Genomic DNA, 14,085 nt, shown 5'->3' with positions numbered 1-14,085 from the left:
CTTTATATATAAGGGGGACAATGGAGAGAGAGAAAGAGGAGAGAGAAAGTAATGATGCTGACGACGCAGGCGCGTGGGACCGAATTCTTAGCTTATCAAACAACATTGATTTTTTTTGTTTTTAAATTATTCACTTTTTTTCTATTTTTATATTTTAAAATTTTTAAAAAAGGAAAAATTAAATACCAGCGGCTGCTTTTTCCTATTTTAATTTATTCAATTGAGTTGAATTAAAACTTGGAGTCCGGGTCAGTTGGCGTGGGACCCACAAGCCTAGTCAATCACGACTTTGATGCTTTGCTTTGTTGTTTTAAGAGGAAAACCAAACAAAGAAGGGTTAGTGAGAGGGTATTTTGGGAATATTATATTTTAATGGGTTTGGGTTTTTTTTAGTGTTTTGAATTGGTTGGATGAAATTGAATGGAATAAGATTTGATGAGACTTGAAAACCGCATTAGGAATTAGAAATAGCGGTTGATTGGAATGGGCAACAAGAAAAAAAAGGATGGGTGGAGTGTTGTGAACGTCAATAATGTTTGTATTAAAAATGTTTGTGATAATGTTGCCCACTATCGTTGCCTTAATTAATGGGTATACAGATACTACGCTTATCTCCTTTTTCCTTAAAAACTAGCGGGATACCCGTGCGTTTGCACGGGTACTGGTGTGTGGTACATATACGATTTTGTTTTCAAAATATAAATGAGAAAAACAAAATTATTTAAAAAAAATTTTAATTTTAAAAAAAAGACATATTTTTTTAATAAAAGCAAAGTTATTTTACAATAATGTATATTTTAACTTTTTTAATATTATCTTAAAATATAATGTATCTTAAAGTGTACCTAATTTTAAAATAAAAATATTAGTAACATAAATAATTAAAAAACACTACATTTTTCTTGTGTTTGGATTATATATATATATATATATATATATATATATATATATATATATATATATATATATATAAAATAGTACAAAAAATATAATAACTCGTGGGTTCATACAAATTCTGATCTGAACACCCGTGCATTCGTACGGATACTGGTGCATTACGCGCATATGTTTCTAAAATATAATAAGAATGAAAAACCAGAAAGACAAAATTAGTTAACTAAAAAAATTTATTATTTAAAAAAAATATATTTTTACTTATATTTGAAGCATAAATATAGTTTTTCCATGTATACAAATATTTTGATCAACCGTATATTTTTCCGTATGGAAATATTAAATTTGTTTTGACATTATTTATAATAATATTTATGCAATCATTTAATTTTATAAATATCAACTAATAACATAGTATTTAAAAATATTATTTTAATTATATAAATAAATATTAATAACATAAATAAATACGTTTTGGCTGTGTTCAGATTCATACATTATTTAAAATATATTTACTTTAAATTTCTTTAATTGTTCGGACGGATTCTAGTATGAATAGGGGTGGCAAAATAGGTTGTGGTCCGCTGGGCCGGCTCGCATACCCGTCAAAAAAATGGCGGATTAAGTTGAGATTTTGGGCCTTCTGTCCACCTATACCCGCCCCGCCAAAGCCCGCTGCCCGCTAATGCTTGTCCAACCAAAGCTTGTCGCCTTTCAAAACACACCTAGCCTATCCGTTAAGTCCGTCCCTACTTAAGTCCACCCTTTTTTAGTTAATTATAGTAATAACAACTCTTGATAGTTTTATTTTATACATTTATTTGTGAATAATACAATATATTTTAAGTGAAATTTATTAAAATAATATTTTATAGAAAATTATTCTAAAAAATAAGTAAAAAATCTAATCGAAATATAAAAAAGGCAATTAATCTATTAAAAAATAAGAAAAATAAGTAAAAAATAGGTGGGCAAGCCCATCGCCCGCCAACCCCTCACCTTGGCAGAGCGGCCTAGATTTCTTTGCCTATTTTCATTTGGCGGGCTTGTCTGCCCCATATTTTTTAGGGGCATAAGGCGGGGAGCCCGACCCATTTTGCCATCCTAAATATGGATATCCGTGCATTTGTACAAGTATTGGTGCGTTATGCGCATATGTTTTTAAAACCTATAAAACTGTTGCCTATAATTTTTCCAAAAATATTTGATTTAATAATATTATTTTTTCCTATATAAATATTATTTTTTATTTCTTATTATTTTAAAAAATAATTGAATAAATAGTAAATTTGTTCCTTTTTTTTCACTTTTTTGATAAATAACTTTATTTTCCCGTTATTATTGAGTCAATAGTAAATTTGTTTCCGTTATTATTTAATTTTTTTGATCAATAACTTTATTTTTCTCGCGGCATAAATTTTTTATATTTGAAGAGAATAAAATTTATTAAACTTTTAAATACATATTATTTTCATGTTTGAATCAATAATTATATATTAGTTTATTTTTGTGATCATAAAATAATTAAAATTACTTCTTATTCTCATACAATTTTGATACTATTTAATTCATGCATTACTTATGTATTTGTTCTAGATCACAATAATATACTTTATAATCTTACCAATTTATTTTATAATACATTATCTTTCGAAATTAAAATAATACATTATTTCACCTGTATTATTTTTTGTCTTATTCTATTAGTATTTATATTAAAGTTGGTTTATTCCATTATATTGTATGATCGTTTTATATCAAAAGAAGATTTTATGATTATTGATTTAATTATATAAATTTTAATTAGTAACTTACTATATATATTATAACATAAATACGATTCAATGAATAAAATATTTTTGTTACATTTTTATTTATCATAAAATAAAATTTAATACAATTTATTTTATCTTAAATTATTTATAATTTTAGATGATATATTATATTTGATAATAGAAAAAATTATCATACATATTATAATAAATAGTTTTTTTTTAACTTTTTTAATAACAAAATAGATGGTAAATGTAAAAATGATAAATTTGAGGTGTATCATACCTTTAATTTAGATAAGTTTATTTATTTTGAAACTGTTGCTTTTTATTTTTATAAATCTTAAGATTATACAAATAACATAATTTAAAAAATATATTATTCTGAATTAAAATTTATATTTTATATATAGAATAGATTAAAAATAAAATATTTGAATAGAAAAATAAAGTTTTATTTTGGAGTAAAAAGTTTTTTTTGAACATTTTGATAAGTTAATATTGCACTTAAATGATTAGAATTAAAAAAATATAAAAATGTAGAATCAATTCTACTTGAAATTCCCTCGTTTAATAATTTCTTTATACAAAATTATTTTTATAAATCATCCTACTAATTTTAATCACTCATTCAATGAAATCAACTAAAATCAAATAATAGACAATAAATTAACAAAATTCAAGTTAAATAATAAATAATTAATTCTTATTATTAATTATGATGACATCATAAAAACTATATTAATATAGTTATTAATAATTATTATAAACAATTCGAATTTTTTAATTAAAATCCTCATAAAAAATGGCTAGTAATTAACCTAATTTATTATACTAAATTTGGAAAGATAAATTATTACAATAACTTTGTTAAAAACTGAAATAATATTGTCGTTTATCGGTTGAAATTATTCCAAAAATAAAGTTTTACTCTTTAAATAGGATCCTATGAAATTATTCCAAAAATACCATTATATGAGATTTATTTGCTCTAGGACCCTATGAAATAGGACCCATTATATGAGATTTATTTGCTCTAATCTCCTCCCGGCATGTAATCATAGCACGATAGAGGAAAGGCATGTAATCATAGCACGATAGAGGAAAAAAACCATCTTGGGATTAAGAATATAAATTTACATTAGACAGACCGTGTGATTTTTTTTTTAAAAAAACCATCTTGGATTAAGTCAATACAAATTTACATTAGATTTATTTGCTCTAATCACTTCCCGGCATGTAATCATAGCACGATAAAAGAAAAAAACCATCTTGGGATTAAGAATATAAATTTACATTAGACTAACCGTGTGATTTTTTTTTGAAAAAACCATCTTGGGGTTAAGTCAATACAAATTTACATTAGACTAACCGTGTATTTTTTTTAAAAAACATAAACACTTAACACAATCTATTTGTTAAGTGTTTATCTAAAGCTTCCAATCTTCCATAATGGCCTTTTCAATATCAGCCATTGCCTGTCATCAATTTTTTCCAGAAACATAGCCAGTTAAACTCATATTCTTCAATCAATTCTAAATAATATTACCCTGTCTCAAATCAACAAAAAGAAAAAACCAGTATGATGAAACAGAAGTGATAATAAGATTTGACATACATTTTCTAAAACCAATATATATTACGGCCGACAGTAAATGACAACCTCGTAGTCTCCTGTAAAAACAAAGTATTTAAACATCATATTCAATACATTAACTCAGAAAGTTTTGAATAAAAATAGCATTTAAACATCATATTTAATACAAAGTTTTGAATAAAAAATACCATTAACCAACAATGATTGTGATTCCTATAAAGAGTTAAAAGTTGAAGAATATTCCAAATTGAAATGATTGATTGGACTAACTTATATCTATAAATTTAATTCCTAAAAACATAAAATCCAACGATATTCATGATCTCATCTGTATATTCACCATAGTTGCTAACCACTATTTGAGGTCCAAATAACTCCATCTCTCTTGAAGTTTATTGAGTTTCTTTTCCATGAAACTCCTATTCTTATCGGACAATCTTTTCATCAGATCAGATGCATCCTCAACTTCTGTTATAAGGCAACCTGCTCCATATATAACGGTTGGGTGAAATTGCACAAACTCTAAATCCTATATAATATAAGATAAAAATCTTATCTTATTATTAAAAAGCACAAAATATTATAGAATAAAAAACCTCAAGCCACGGCATTGCCATCTGCAGTGCATGAGCTGAGGTTGCTGAGAAGTACGCCTTACCATAACCCTGGTGCAGAATAAAATATCTCACTATTCCACAAGAAATCAGCTTGGAAATGTAGTGTACCATCCTCCATATTTAAGACAATCACTCCTTGGCGAGTACCTACATATCCAATATGAAAAATAGTTAATATAATCATTATCTACGAAACAAACAAATATTTTTTCCTCTCTTTCACCACTGTAACATGTTTGATAAAGCAATATTGGCATAAAAAAATAACTTACTGATTTTTTTCTCTCAACCACATCAGAATAAGCACTTATGAAGAATTACATATATTTATAGTACAACTTACTGGTTTTTCTACAACCATACATCATTCACTATTATTTTGTAAGTATTAAACTCAAATGTACCTCAAGTGACATTTCAAGAAGCAATTGTTTGTTGAAGCCTTCAAAACTAAGCTTTTTATTCGGTTGAACCCCTCAACCAAACCATCAAATATCACAACACAATCCTTAAAAAATCAACATTTTTTCTACTAAGGAAGAGAACCCTAATAAAAAGTTCACATCTTGAACAACTTTGACGATTCTTCATCCAAACCCATAAAATAAAAAACCATAAATTTATCCCTAAACATCCAAAAGTAAATTGAAAATGCAAGATTCTAAAATTGAAAAAGAAAATTACCTTCCATAAGTTGGAGGCCTTCAACGATAAAACAATACACAAAAATCAGATTTGGTTGTTGTTGATAGCAGATTATCGCTTGCAAATATCAAAGCGTTTTGTAAACCGATTTCTCAGATTATCGCTTATGTCTATTTGATTTCATAGCTTTGTCCATTGTTTTCTGTCACATAATCCACAACAATGATCGAAAATGCTGCTTAAGAAACCACCAACTCCATAGCACACATAAATTCCACTATGTCATAACCACATAGCACCTTAAGTGAGCCTGAGACAAACAAATCAAATTAAAACAAATATTATAGAAAACACCAAAGTAACAGAACTGTGATTCTCACCCTTGGTGGATTTGAACACTAGCAGTGTCACCAAACCTGAAACAACAAAATCTAATTCAAAAACCAAATCGAACTTGTCCGAAAGAGAGAGAAGACGAAGAAATCAGAAGTCCAATTCATTGGAAGTGAGAAGACGAATGAAAGAGAAAGCAGAATGAGAAGATGTGCTAGAGAGATTAATGGGTGATGAAACAGTTACTGATTGTGGAATAAGGAAAACTACACCTAAAACTCACCACAGCGACAGACTTGTTGTTAGGATTCTCCTTCTTGGAAGTCTCTCTGAATTTGGACCTAAAACCATAGCAAAATCACGAGAATGAAAATCAGAAACCAATTCACCTAAATGGGTTGCGGAATAGTGAGAATGGTGGTTTAGGAAAATGGAGGCGGAAGATTTCAATTTCATAACCGCCATTGATAGTGGAGATACGATTTAGGAGTGGAAAGGACCCATTTTCTTATATGATATATTTATTTATTATTTGAAAATAATAAATTTATTAATTGGAAGTTATTGGAATTATGAGTTTTAAAACAATCAAATAGAATGCTTAATGGTAAAGCTTGCCACGTGGGTGATTAAGGAATAAGAAGGGTAATTAGGGGTTTTTAAGAACACTTAATTTTCTTATATGATAGATTAGTAATAGTTAGTTAATCACATCTGTTTTAACTACTCTTTATGTTCATCCACTTTTTATATTTATAGATTTTTTAATATTTGCAGTAATTTATATATATAAATAAATGTATTTGAAGTTTTTAGATATTAATACAACATTCTCTTCAAATTTTTATATATATTTATAATTTATTTACAAATTTATTAGAATATAATGAAAAGACAAAATGAGTATAAAATTAATTAGAATTTGTTTTTAATTTGCGCATTAATAGTAGGCCTATAATATATTATTGTGTTTGTATATGAAATTTTAAACTTTATCAAAAAGTTTTAGAGTATTGTTTTGTTTGTATAGTATCTTGATTATATTTAGAGGATAATTGATTATGTTTATAGAATTTATTTCTATAAAAAGATTATGTTAAATATTAATCGTATTAAGTTAGATTAAAAAAATATTTATAGAAGTAGTACTCGTGCATTGCATGCCTTGCACGACATGGTAGTTATTATTATTATTAAATTTAAACAAATAATATTGTTTTATTGCATTGCATGTGTGTCACGTGTTTTTTTTTTCTTTCTGAATTCAATTCAAAACCAACCTCAATTGGCCTTGTTTTAAATTCTGAAATAAATTGTAGTTCCAAATTATATTCTTTTGTTTTGTGTAAGAGAAAAGAGATCATTTCATTGGGTAAATTAATTTTATAATTTTAACATTAAGTATTCTGTTAAATTAGGTTAATTAAATTAAAAATTTTAAATTATTTGTTTGATATGAAAGAATAATATTTTAATTAAAACAATATAAAACTTTTAATATTTCAGTATATCTCTTAAACTCTTTGTGGAAGAGAAAAGAGATATACTATAAATTAATTTTACACTTTTAACAATGATAATGTATCACATCAAATCAGACTGAAATTTTTAAATTATTTGTATATCATTAATTTTATTTTATTCTCATCAGCATTAATTATTTTTTATAGATAAATAATATGTGCATTAAAATAATATGTAATTACAAATATTTTAAAATAGAAATAATTTCAGTTTTTATAAAATAATATAAAAATAAAAAAATCTCAAATCTTCACTATTTAAAAAAATTAACATATTTTATATTTAGAATTTTCTTTAAAGAGTCTCGTCAAATAAAATGATGGCGAATAACATGTTAAAAATTAAACAGAGAATTTGATATTATTTTATTAAAAATATATAATGTATAATATGTTTATTTATTTATTGTTTTTAATACAAATTTTTATATGCGAGTTTTTAAGATGCGTTCATAGAGCATAAGTTAAATATGATATCTTTTAATATAGAACAATTTTGTTTTTTTTTAAGTAGGCTATTTTTAAAAACAACAATTTTATCAACAATTTTTTAATACTTTAATTCGTACTACTAAACAAAATAAATTAATACAAACTAATCCAATTACAAGTGTTGCAAATGGTGACAAAATGGCACAATCAATAGGACCAATGCTCCACGATAACAAAAGAGGAAGACACCACATCTTAACTCAAAATTTTAAAGTGTTAGGTAAATAGGTCATCTCTCTTATATATTTAACATTACACTCATTCTTAGATAATGTGGAACTTTAACCACTCACACTTAAGAAAGTCTTTACATATTTATTTATTATTTTATATTAAAAAAATTGGTGAATTTGGATTTTAAAAACTTAACAGAATCAAAATCATCTTTTACATAAGTCAAATAAATATTTATTTGTTTTAGGAGTGTTGGGTCTTCTAGAACAGTATTATAATTTTTAATAAAATTGATTTTGACTTTTAAAAAGAGTTTGACTTTTAAAAAGAGATAGTGGTGTAATTTGTTGTATGCTGTTTATTATTTTTATTATATATAAATTGAATAGCGGTGTTGTCTGATTTCTATTATTTATTGTTTACGTATAATTTTGATTATATATAATTAATTAAATGATTAAACTCTCATTGTCTGCTTAATTATTATTTGTGTATAATTTTTATTATATATAAATTGGGTTACAGACCTCTCCACTCTAATATTCATCCAAACCAAGCAAAATACCAAGACTTTCCTCTTAAAATTTGTTTTTATAATCATATCCTAAGATCGTCTTCTTTGAGGATCTATAAAATGGACTACATTTGTTATAGTCATACATGCCTCTGTGGACTTGTTCCACATTTGTTATAAGTCTACGGGGAGCCATTTTCTACCAAGTAAAATGCAAGTTTACATGAATTTTCCTATTATACTTGACCAATGTTTTGAATAACTAGTCACATATCTAGAATATGCCTCATATTTTACTTGCTAATAGTATTGAAATTAATCACAAGTAGTTATTACAATTTTTCTGCGCACATTCACAATAATTTCTGAATATTAAAATAATTTTTGAATGTTCATGTCTTGTTTCTAAAATTAAAACTTGTCTGAAAATTCTTACAATTTAACATTTAAGAATTATTTTGAATAAAAACATATAAAAACGGACTTGAATCGTCTTCTTTATTGTTCTTTCCTCTGGTCTCCATTCTCTCTATTTCTCTTTTAATCTCATTCTCACTCATCATTAAAAAATAAAATATAATCAAGAGAGAGACAGAAATAATATAGAAGAAAGAAGAAAAAAATGAAGGAGAAAATAAAAATGAATCTTATTGTCTTAAGAAATTTCGTATTTTCATTATTTTTTTACTGGTTAGTGACTATTTATTTTGGCTTTCTTAGAGTCCCTTTATAATATTTTGAAGTATTTTTCAATTTTGAGTGAATTTTCACTAACCTTGCATCTTTCATCTATTCCTAGTTATTCTTCAGCGTTCAATTTCATCACTCTTCCTTTAATTTCTATAGAAAAAATGGTAGTTGAAAATTTTTCTATCAACGGAAAGATTGCACTATGAATTTTTATTCTAATGTTTGACATGTAGAAAATTTTGAAATGCTTTAACTTCAAGTAAACTATACTCAAGAATGTATAGTATTTCTAGTCGATCTCGATCACAATTAAGGGTGGAAATAAGACTATTTACAATGAAGGTGTTGAAATTTTTTTTCAATAGTTGAATTGGTACAATGGTGTGTTGAATCATATGTTGAAAGTGATGTGGATTATTTTGTTGAAAACATTCAACATGTTGAATGAGAAATTAGTGGGGGCCACATAATATTTTTGGCAAATTATTATTGGTTGTTGTGAGTGTTTATATTTTTATTTCATGATAATTATTTAATGTCATTTATTTTATAGTAAATAAATTTTATTTATTTATTTTTATTTTCACCAAAATTCATCATTTTTTTGGTCTATAAATAGAGACTTGGTTCATTTGATTTGGACACAAAAAAAAATTCCACTTTTTTCTTAATTTTTCATAATTTAAATTGATAATAATATTAATATATAATTAATAATATTAAAATTCATCATTTTTCATAATTTCAATTGATAATAATATTAATATATAATTAATTTTAATATATAATCATAAAACAAAAATATAAAAGAAAATAAGTATATGAAATAAAAGTAGTGGGGTAGGGTGTTGAATTTTATTAAACAAAATTATTGTAGTGAGTAGGGGTGGACAAAATGCCACCAACCGCAGGTAACCGACCGGCCCATACAATCCGAATGCTTTCGGTCGGGTCAAGTTCGGGTCTGCGGGTCAAACGGTTTGGTCCTACGGTTTTAAGTGGGTAGCAGCGGTTCGGTTCGGTTGGTCTAATCCAATCCAAAAAAAACCGAACCCGACCGACTTTTAATATTATTTATATTATTTTGTTTAATATTTATATTTATATTGGGCTGGATTGGGCTATTTCTTAAGCCCAATAAATATCTCATTAACCTAACACAAGAAAACCCTAGCCGTCAGTCTTCTCCTCTTCCCATCTGCGTCTCTATCTCTCTGCTTTTCTCTCACGGTTACAAACCCTTATGCATTCTCCTTCCCCGATCTCTCTCTGTTTCCTCTCACAGTCTCAAACCCTAACTACTTCACTTCTGCTTCTATTATCTCTTTATGATTTCTCTTTCAACCACAAACCTTTTTTCATATGTAATTTTTGAAACTTAATATCATTATATTCTTCTTTTTAACTAACAAATGTTTATTTTGTAGTTTGCAGGTTTATCTTTATCATTCGCTATCATCTTTTTTCCTGCAGTTGGATGGATTCAAGGCTACATTAGAGAAATTTTATACGTTTTATATCAGTAATCAAAAGGTTAGTAGTTGATTTATGTGATTTATACACTATTGTGATTTAGAGAGTGTTTGTTTAAATTTAAGGTTTGTGTTTGTGTTTTTGTTTAGTTGTCAATCTCTAAAAGTGATTTAGGGTTAAGATCTTTTATTATGTTATGTATGGATCTGATGAACAATAATGGTTTATGTATGGATCTGATGAACAATAGTGATTTATGTATGTATCTGATGAACTATAATGGTTTATGTATGGATCTGATGAACTATAATGGTTTTGTGTTAAAAAATCTTAGTGTTTTGATCTTGCAGCTTGAAAGATAATAAAAGTTTTCACAGATTACATAAAAATGAAGGAATTAATTCTTGGAACGTCCTAGTGGTAAAACTTTCTTTTTTGTTTTTCAGGTAAACAAAAGATTGGTGTAAGTTGTTGTGTTTGAAACATGATTACTAAACATCCTTGCAGATACCTCCATTGACAACAACAATACTGCAAGGGATATGTGGCCTCTTTGGTATAGTTAAAGCAAAAATGTATACCATGAGTTTTCTTATAGGTATTACTTACATGTGTAATATATGCTATAATTTGTTAACATGATAGATATATTTTGATAGGTTTTGATATAATTTTATGATTGTTAATTATGTTAAGTTTCTATTTGTTAAAATCATAGTTATGTTTTGTTTGGGTTTGATATAATTTTGTGATTGTAAATTTGTGAAGTTTCTATCTTTTTCTACAGGGAACTTATGAACATGAGGAAGCAGCGGACTTATGAACTTGTGTAGAAGCCGGAAGGAAATGCACTTAGGAATGAATAAGATCATTTAAAGATCTTAGTATTTGTGTTTCTGATTTTTTAATTTTTAAAGGACTTAAAATGGACTGAATTTTATTGATATACTCTGTTATAATTTTTCATTTATCTTACTGATTGTGAGGTATCTCACTTTTTTATGGATTAAGTGATTAAAGTCATTTATTGACATTTACATTATTTTAATTTGGTTGATTTAGGTCTATATTTAATTAAAGCAATTTATTGATATATATTTTAAATTTAATAATGATTTGGTGCAATAACTAGTATAATTTGGTGAAATTGTTAGTACTTTTTTATTCAAATAAACAATATAAAAAAAAGTTGATTTTGTCATTTTTAAAATTAAAATAAAACTAATGTTGTGATGTAATTTGGCTGGAAATTGGAATGGCCCAATAACTACTAATAAGAATTTTCAAAAATTAAAAAAAAAACAAAAAAATCATTGCCCACATAAAAAACCAAAATTAACCGGTCCAGCTAACCGAACCCGTTTCTACCCGAAACCGAAAAACCCGAAAATTGGTTTGGTCGGAATTGGGCCAATAGATACCACCCGAGGGTTGGGCCGGATTGGGGTTTTGGGCCCGAACTCGAACCGGCCCGAACCGATGTCCACCCCTAGTAGTGAGTAAAAGTTGAATGTGTGTTGAATTATTAGGTGGAAGAGAGAGAAGATGATGTGGAGTATAAAAAGTGAAAAAGTAGGGTGTTGAATTTGGAAACCATTGTAAATAGTTTAAGTCAGACCAACTAAAACCATTTACAATGAAGGTGTTGAAAAAATTATTCAATAGTTGAATAGGTGCAATGAGGTGTTGAATAAAGAGTTGAAAGTGATGTGGATTAATATGTGTTGAAAACATTCAACATGTTGAATGAGAAAGTGTGGGCCCACATATATTACTTTGCAAAATTTTATTGGTTGTTGTGATTGTTTAAAATGGTGAGATTGGATGTTGAATTTTATTAAACAAAACCATTGTAGTGAGTAAAAATTAAATGAGTGTTGAATTATTATGTGGAAGAAAGAGAAGATGATGTGGAGAATAAAAAGTGAAAAAAGAGGGTGTTGAATATGCAAATCATTGTACATAGCCTAACAGGGGCCTACGGCCTAACCTACATAAGTGTTTATCCAGAATTTTGGTAAACAACCGTCAGTCTCTCATTAAAGGTTACTTTGCAAGATCAACTAGCGAATCCTAAAACTTTATTGTGCTAAATATGTTTGGTAAGGTTTATAATTGTCTTACTTATGCTCGGTGATTAAAAAGGGTAAAGGATAAAATGCAGGAATTTAAAGGTAAATGACTGGAAAAGTTTGCGAAACTTAAAAGTAACATGAACTTTTTAGAATGAAGTAAATTTATTGCATGAAAATGAAAAACGGTATGTATACGTACATTCTCAGAAATGACACTTATTTCTCACTTTTTGACACAGAGATTAAGAGTTTTCTTTTGTAATGTAAAAATGTGAATCCTAAAACTTTGCAGGATCAACTAGCGAATCCTAAAACTTTATTGTGCTAAATATGTTTTTGGTAAGGTTTGTAATTGTCTTACTTATACTCGGTGATTAAAAAGGGTAAAGGATAAAATGCAGGAATTTAAAGGTAAATGACTGGAAAAGATTGTGAAACTTAAAAGTAACATGAACTTTTTAGAATGAAGTAAATTTATTGCATGAAAATGAAAAACGGTACGCATACGTACATTCTCAAAAATGATACTTATTTCTCACTTTTTGACACAGAGATTAAGAGTTTTCTTTTGTAATGTAAAAATGCCGACCCCTAAAACTACAAACATTGCTGCTAATTATATAGATATTCTGACTAGTACCTACCCTAACGGTCGACTAAGTATGGACCACCACGTGTCCATAACATGCAACCTTCGCCTATCAGACTTCCACGTGTCTCGGAAGAAACTGTCGGATCTTATCTGTTAGTCTCGACTTTAACCAACTTCTAACCAAGATACAAATAAATATATCTAAGTCTTTTCTTTCAAGTATAACGCCTGAGAAAATCTCACCTTCGACTATGTTCCAATTCTATCGAAGGCTCTTCGACTGAAGGATCTATTTGACTTAATCTTTCACATTATGGACTTAAATACCTCCAAATCTTACTACAAATAGGAAGTCGAAATTCATGAATAACAACAGGACAAGGTCAGGCCAGACTTTTTTCTTAAATAGAAAAGGCCTAGGTTTTTTTATAAGCCTATTTAGTTAAATAGGTTAGGCCAAAGGCCATACAAAGAGCCTTATAAGTCTATCAGGCCGACCTGTTTTAATAAATATGAATGAATTTATTGTTTTTATATTATATTTTATAATTTATATAAAAAATACAAATATAAAACTTAGTTATCTTGAAGAACTTATGAAAATAAGTTAAAGGAAATCTTATGGATAATGTCATATGGTGTTTTCGTAAGTTCTCTCAAACAAATCATCTCACAAAATTTATGCTACTAGATA

General features: G+C 27.2%; 2 long non-coding RNA genes across 4 annotated transcripts; one reads left to right on the top strand and one right to left on the bottom strand.

Annotated features, from left to right (window-relative positions):
* Positions 1 to 3,558: 3,558 nt before the first annotated feature.
* On the bottom strand, positions 3,559 to 6,380 carry LOC131609896 (uncharacterized). Of its 3 annotated transcripts, XR_009286355.1 has the most exons (6): positions 6,142 to 6,380; positions 5,906 to 5,941; positions 5,565 to 5,835; positions 4,617 to 5,027; positions 4,285 to 4,340; positions 3,559 to 4,144 (listed from the first exon to the last, which is right to left on the bottom strand). It is a non-coding gene; the product is annotated as an uncharacterized LOC131609896 (long non-coding RNA). The 3 variants fall into 3 exon arrangements; XR_009286354.1 differs by having other exon boundaries at positions 3,559 to 4,340; positions 6,142 to 6,379; XR_009286353.1 differs by lacking the exons at positions 3,559 to 4,144; positions 4,285 to 4,340 and having other exon boundaries at positions 4,349 to 5,027; positions 6,142 to 6,377.
* Positions 6,381 to 10,453: 4,073 nt separating this feature from the next.
* Positions 10,454 to 11,766, top strand: LOC131609888 (uncharacterized). The gene is made up of 3 exons (XR_009286351.1): positions 10,454 to 10,784; positions 11,171 to 11,322; positions 11,512 to 11,766. It is a non-coding gene; the product is annotated as an uncharacterized LOC131609888 (long non-coding RNA).
* Positions 11,767 to 14,085: the final 2,319 nt, after the last annotated feature.

Source organism: Vicia villosa, linkage group LG1 (genome assembly GCF_029867415.1).
Source record: "Vicia villosa cultivar HV-30 ecotype Madison, WI linkage group LG1, Vvil1.0, whole genome shotgun sequence".
In the NCBI taxonomy this organism is placed as follows: domain Eukaryota; kingdom Viridiplantae; phylum Streptophyta; class Magnoliopsida; order Fabales; family Fabaceae; genus Vicia; species Vicia villosa.
Note: the sequence above shows the minus strand (reverse complement) of the source record. Positions and strands in the feature narration are given on the sequence as shown.